Here is a 6,150-nt window from a genome sequence, read left to right on the forward strand (position 1 = left end):
TTTTCCACCTGAGGAGAGATGGAGGAAGAGACAAGGAGAGCCCTGGGAGGCCAAGATGCACTTCCCCTCCGGGGGGGAGGGAGTAACGTGGCAACCTCTCCCCCCCCCACTTCTTCTCCCCAAACATTCCCTGGGGCTGCAGAAGGAGCCCCTTGCTGAAATAAAGCTTCTCCATCTCTGGCAACCTTTCACAAGATATTGAAGAAGACAAGCTTTTAGTTAACTTTTTAATTTGGTCTACTGTTTTAATTTTTGTTGTTGTTGTTGTTTTGCTTTGCTTTATTCTATTGTGTGCTGTTTTTACCATATAATCCAGCCAGAGTTGTGGATTTTGGTGGTAAAGAAATGTGATAGATAAACAAGAGTCGAGGGTGGTTGCCCAATGGAACCGACTGACCGAGGAAGTTCTCCTCCACGGAGAGCAAGCCGTGCAAAGACATCCCACCGCAGTTCCAGAGAGCTGCGCTGCTTCCCAGTTTGCTTCCAGGACCCATTCAAGGCAGCGGCCTTTCAGGCAGGGGCAGGCTTTCCCCTGTGCCTCCTCAAAGGGCCTTGGGACACCTAAACACCTGGGGCTCTTGAGAAAAAAGAGGACTGTGGGGAGACAGGATAGAGGTCTATGAAATCATGCATGGGGTGGAGGAAGTGGAGAGAGAGAAATTCTTCTCCCTCTCCCATAACACAAGAACCAGGGGTCACTCCATGAAATTGATTGCCAGAAGGTCTAGGACCAACAAACGGAAGTACTTTTTCACACAACGCGTGATCCACTTGTGGAACTCTCTGTCACAAGGTGACTGCAAACAACCTGGATGGCTTTAAGAGGGGTTTGGATCACTTCATGGAGGAGAGGTCAATCAATGGCTACTAGTCGAAGGGCTGCGGGCCACCTCCAGCCTCAAAGGCAGGATGCCTCTGGATAGCAGTTGCAGGGGAGTAATAGCAGGAGAGAAGGCATGCTCCTTTCAGCTCCTGCCTGTAGGCTTCCAGGGATATCTGGTGGGCCACTGTGTGAAACAGGATGCTGGACTGGATGGGCCTCCTTGAGGGGCCTGATCCAGCAGGGCTGTTCTTATGTTCTTATGAGATGCACTTTCCCTTCTTCTCCAGAGAGAAGCAATGGTGGGGCTCTCTGGTGCAAGCCACTCGAGGTCAGGCCTGGCTGTGGATTTCGAAAGGGGGTGTCAGGCACACTGCCTTGTAAGGAGAGAGTAGCAAGCAGCTTGCCCACTGCTTGGCTATCCACCCTTGGCCACATCAAGCAAAAATAGGGCAGCCTTTTCCCCACCAAGAGTCTAAAGAGCTCTTGGCTCCAGCAGCAGCAGATCAGCCCGCTGGGGGACAGTGACCCCTCACTCACCTCTTTCTCCCAAGTGGCTGCTCTGTCTCTCTGGTCCTGGGACTGCCTTTCCGCAGAGAGCCCAAGATGCCCAGGAGCTTTATACCTCTGCTTTAAGCAGGGTGGGGTGGGGTGGCTTAGGGAGAGAGCCAGCTTTGGCTGAAGCCAGCAGGACTCCAAATCCCTGGCAAACAAAGCCTCTGGCAGATTGGGTAGGGGATGCCAGGAGAAAGAGGCTTTTAGCTTCTTAGCTAAGCAGGGTCCACCCTGGTTGCATTTGGATGAGGAGACTAGAAGTGTGAGCACTGTAAGATATTCCCCTCAGGGGATGGAACCGCTCTGGGAAGAGCATCTAGGCTCCAAGTTCCTTCCCTGGCAGCATCTCCAAGATAGGGCTGGGAGAGAGAATCCTGCCTGCAACCTTGGAGAAGCTGCTGCCAGTCTGTGAAGACAATATTGAGCTAGATGGACCAAGGGTCTGACTCAATATATGGCAGCTTCCTCTGTTCCTCTTGTGGAGAGCCTGTTCTGGCCATTGGGTCACACAAATGTGTTTGTGCAACTCTGAGTTGAACTTCCACAATGGTGTTTGGCTGTGCTTTGTGAGGCCACAGTAGGCAATGCTGAGCAAGGTGGAGGTGGCTGGACCATGAGAGGACAGGAGAAGGAGCCGGATGCTGATGGCGGCTGCAAAGAGGGCAGAGAAACGGGACGGATTATTTGCATCGGCCCTTCCTACAAGAGGGGGTAGATACCCCTGGCCTGAAGGGTCCTTCTCAGGGAGCGAGGCTGGGGAACTTCATCAAACAGAGGTGACAGTGTTCTATAGGGTGCCTCATGTACTACTACAACTACAACAACAAATATATATATATACTGCTCTTCAACAAAATTCTCAAAGCACTTTACATAGAAAAATAAATAATACATAAATAAGATGGTCCCCTGTCCCCAAAGGGCTCACAATCGAAAAAGAAACATAAGGTAGACACCAGCAAAATCCACTGGAGGGGTGCTGTGCTGGGGTTGGATAGGGCCAGTTGCTCTCCCCCTGCTAAATATAAGAGTGTCGCCACTTTAAAAGGTGTCTCTGCTCAGTTAGCAGGGGTCTTGAAAAACAAAGAGTCCATCCATCACTGGGTCTGGGCAGCATCCCACCCCCCAAGAGGTTTTACCCTAATCCAGGTACGAAATTGCTGAGATGGGATGAGACCCATCCGTGGAGGAGAAAACGGGGCATGTGACTGGCTGCAGCCAGGACAGCGAGATGCTCCCTCCAGGCCCAGAGGCAGGGGGGCTGCAGGGCAAAAGATGGCGGGTGCCTCCTTGCCCAGAACCACGGGGGAGCCCGGTGGCGCTCTGACCCCTGGACTGTGGGCCTGAGGCCAGGGCTGCCTCCACACCCCCTGGGGGCCTCCAAATCCTCTTCAGTCTATCCTGGGCTTTGTGGCCACCACTGGCCTGCCCTGCGCCAGGTGGCCAAGTGTGACCATGACCTGTGCCAGGTGCTTTAGAGACCGAGCGGGGAGGGGAGCGGGTCTGGTGGTCGCCAGCATGACTTGTCCCCCTAGCTAAGCAGGGTCTGCCCTGGTTGCATCTGCATGGGAGACTAGAAGTGTGAGCAGCACTGCAAGAGATTCCCCCCTCTAGGGGATGGAGCCCCTCTGGGAAGAGCATCCAGGTTCCAAGTTCCCTCCCTGGCAGCAGCATCTCCAAGATAGGGCTGAGAGAGACTCCTGCCTGCAAGCTTGGAGAAGCCGCTGCCAGTCTGTGAAGACAATACTGAGCTAGATAGGCCAATGGCCTGACTCAGTATAGGGCAGCTTCCTAGGTTCCTAGGGGGGAAATAGGATGTGGGATGGGAATGTGTTAAGTTACATGTTGAAATGTTTCTGCTCATGCATATTTGCATAAATAGGCCTGTTTTATAGTCTTAGATTCTTGTGAGTTCAGCTGCTGTTTGTGCCCTCAAGAACCCACGTGTTGAAAATACTGTGTGTGTGTGTGTGTGTGTGTGTGTGTGTGTGTGTGTGTGTAGGGGGAATGATGCGGAACTTGCAGTGGGGGGCAGGTTCCAAAGGCCTTGAGGCCCGGGCTCCAAGATTACCTAGGTGCACCGCTGGGTGGGCCACCCAAGGGAGCAGGATGCTGGCCTAGAGAGGCCTTAGGCCTGATCCAGAGGGCCCTTCTTGTGTTCTTAGATATCCCTGGGTACACAGCCAGGCCCAAAGTTCAGGCAATGCCAAAGATCAAAGCAGGACTAAGCCCCAGGACTCAGTGGATCACAAACTAAGACAGAATCCCATCACCTGAGTTTCAGGTCCAGCGAGAGGCCCCTGGGGATCAACTGGCCTCACCAGGTGGCATGGCTGGGCAATATTATGTCCCAAAGTGTGCCTACACAACTTGACACTTGCTCTCTGCAGGGGAATCCTGGGGGCTGGACAGGGGACCAAAGGGCAAGTTCCTGAGGCCCAGCGTGCTGGAGCAGCTTGTCCTGACAAGTGGTGTGTGTGTGGTGTGTGACCAAGGAGGCTGAACCCACACAGCTCTACCTGACGAATGGCCAGCCTGCAGGCAGAGAGAGAGGAGCAAATGGAGCTCTGGCGAGCAGCAGCAGCAGTGCCTCCGTTAGCGCACGCACACACACACACACACACACAGCCCGGCGCTTGTCAGGACTTGCTGCTCCTGGCTCCTCAGTTCGACGACGGGGTGGGTGGGGTGTCCACACAGGATCCTGCCTCCCTCCTGACAATTCTTGGCTCCAGTTGGGTAACGAAGCTCTGATCTGAAGGCACAGTGGTGTTGCTCGGTGCTGGGAAGGTGGTGGCCGTTCCGCTCCGCCATAGCACCCCGCGAGAAGAATCACATGTGCCTTTTAAGAGTAGAATCCAGCAGGGGTGGAAGTGGACGCAGCAGAGGAGGAGGGGCGGCCAGGCCAGGCACTCTCCTCTCCTCTCCCCTGCTTTGGGCAGGCGCCTCCGCTGCTGCTCTGCCTTTCTGGAAGAGGTCATGGGGGGGGGGGCTGATGAGATTCGGGGCTCTGAGCCTTTCATTGGGGGCCACCTGCTGCTGGCGCCCCTGATCAGCATGGGGCCCTCCTTGTTCTGGGGGCTTCAGGGAGGAGGGGGAGGAGGAGGAGGCGCACTAGAACAGCCTCCCTCCTCCGGCGGAGACTGGGCGCCAGCCGTCCTCAGTGGATGCCCAGCTAGCAGGCCTGGATCCTCACCGAGCTGGAAGCAGCCCTCGGCTCTCGGGTCAGGCGTTCCCTGCCCCAGCTGGCCACTCTCTCTGCAGCTGCAGGGCGTGTCCGTCAGACTCCTGGACCCGGAGAATGTGGGGGCAGTTCCCAGAGAGGTCTCCTGTGCCCAGAAAGCAGCTCTCTTTGCTCAGGATCAGGTTTGAGAACTTGGGCAAACACGGGAGCGAAAAGGAGTTTCCTGGGCCACGTAAGCCCCAAATCCTTGTTTAAACAAGGGGGGTGGGGGTGGGGGTGGGAGGGGGAGCTTGTGCTGAGCCGAGCTGGGTGGAAAGGCTTCAAGGCCCCCAGCGCCAGCCAGAAGCAGCAGGGCTTGGGGGCTTGGAGTCACTGTGGGGAAGACAGGGATTTTGAGAGACGCAGCTTCTCTTGCCTGCACAGCACTAGGACTCCGGAGGGCTCCTTGTTCTTCGTGACCCCTGCCCATCCTCATCCTCGGGAGAGGGCCAGTGGTGGCGGCGACCCCAATCCAGCCCTCCTCTAGGGTTGCCCCTGGGCTCTGGAACATGCACGCTCCCAAACGAAATCCGAATCTCCTCATCTGTGCTTGTTTTTTTAAAGACTCCTGAAAACCTCCTGTTTCATCAGGCTTTTACTTTATGATGTTTTAAAGTTGAATCGATGGTAATTTTAATTTGTTTTTACAAGCTTTTTAGGTTTTAGTTGTTTGGTTAAATTGTAAACCGCCCTGAGATTGTATTTAGGGCGCTATAAAAATCTGACCAGTCCATGGATCAGCTGCACCTGCAGAGCTGAGCTGGCCAGGAGTGCTGCCAGCGCTGGCATCTGCTCACCTGATCCCTACCCAAGGAGGTACCTGGGCGCTTTCCAGATTCCACACTACCACCATAGGGGCAAAATGCTTCGGTTGGGCAGGGTCGTATTGAAAATGATCCCCAGAATCTCAAACTCCTACAACAGCCAGCACGCTTTCTAGATTAGCCCCTACCACAGTCATACCAAACTGCCAAGTGTGCTTACATAGGAACCTAGGAAGCTGCCATCTACTGAGTCAGACCCTCGGTCTGTCTAGCTCAGGATTGTCTACCCAGACTGGCAGCGGCTTCTCCAAAGTTGCAGGCAGGAATCTTTCTGAGCCCTATCCTGGAGATAAGCCGCTAAGGAAAACAATTTATGGAGAGATTCTAGAAGTGGGTTTCTTAAAACCTGATTTAGAACGTAAACGCTACAAACACCGCACTTCACAGTACTTGTTGCAACCTGATCACCCTATCGCTCTCTTTAAGGAGAAAAAAGTCCCTTTTCATTTATGGGAAACAAGGTGGCACTTATACCATCAAGTACTACCACTTAGCGCGGCTAAGCCATGGCTCCCAGAGGACCAGCAAGAGTGCCCTAAAATCACCTGCAAACAGAAAGCTAGTGAGCTAGGTAAGACTTTCAGGGAAACCCACTCACATTTCTTAAAAGAGTGTGTGGAAGCCAAAAGAGTGTGGCAGGGAGTAAGCAAGCTGTTAGAGTGGCCTGATTTGGAAAAACAGACTTGGGAAGAACTAACCTTGGGTTTGAGCGATAGAACCTCCTTTCG

Source organism: Hemicordylus capensis, chromosome 5 (assembly GCF_027244095.1).
Source record: "Hemicordylus capensis ecotype Gifberg chromosome 5, rHemCap1.1.pri, whole genome shotgun sequence".
NCBI classification, from domain to species: domain Eukaryota; kingdom Metazoa; phylum Chordata; class Lepidosauria; order Squamata; family Cordylidae; genus Hemicordylus; species Hemicordylus capensis.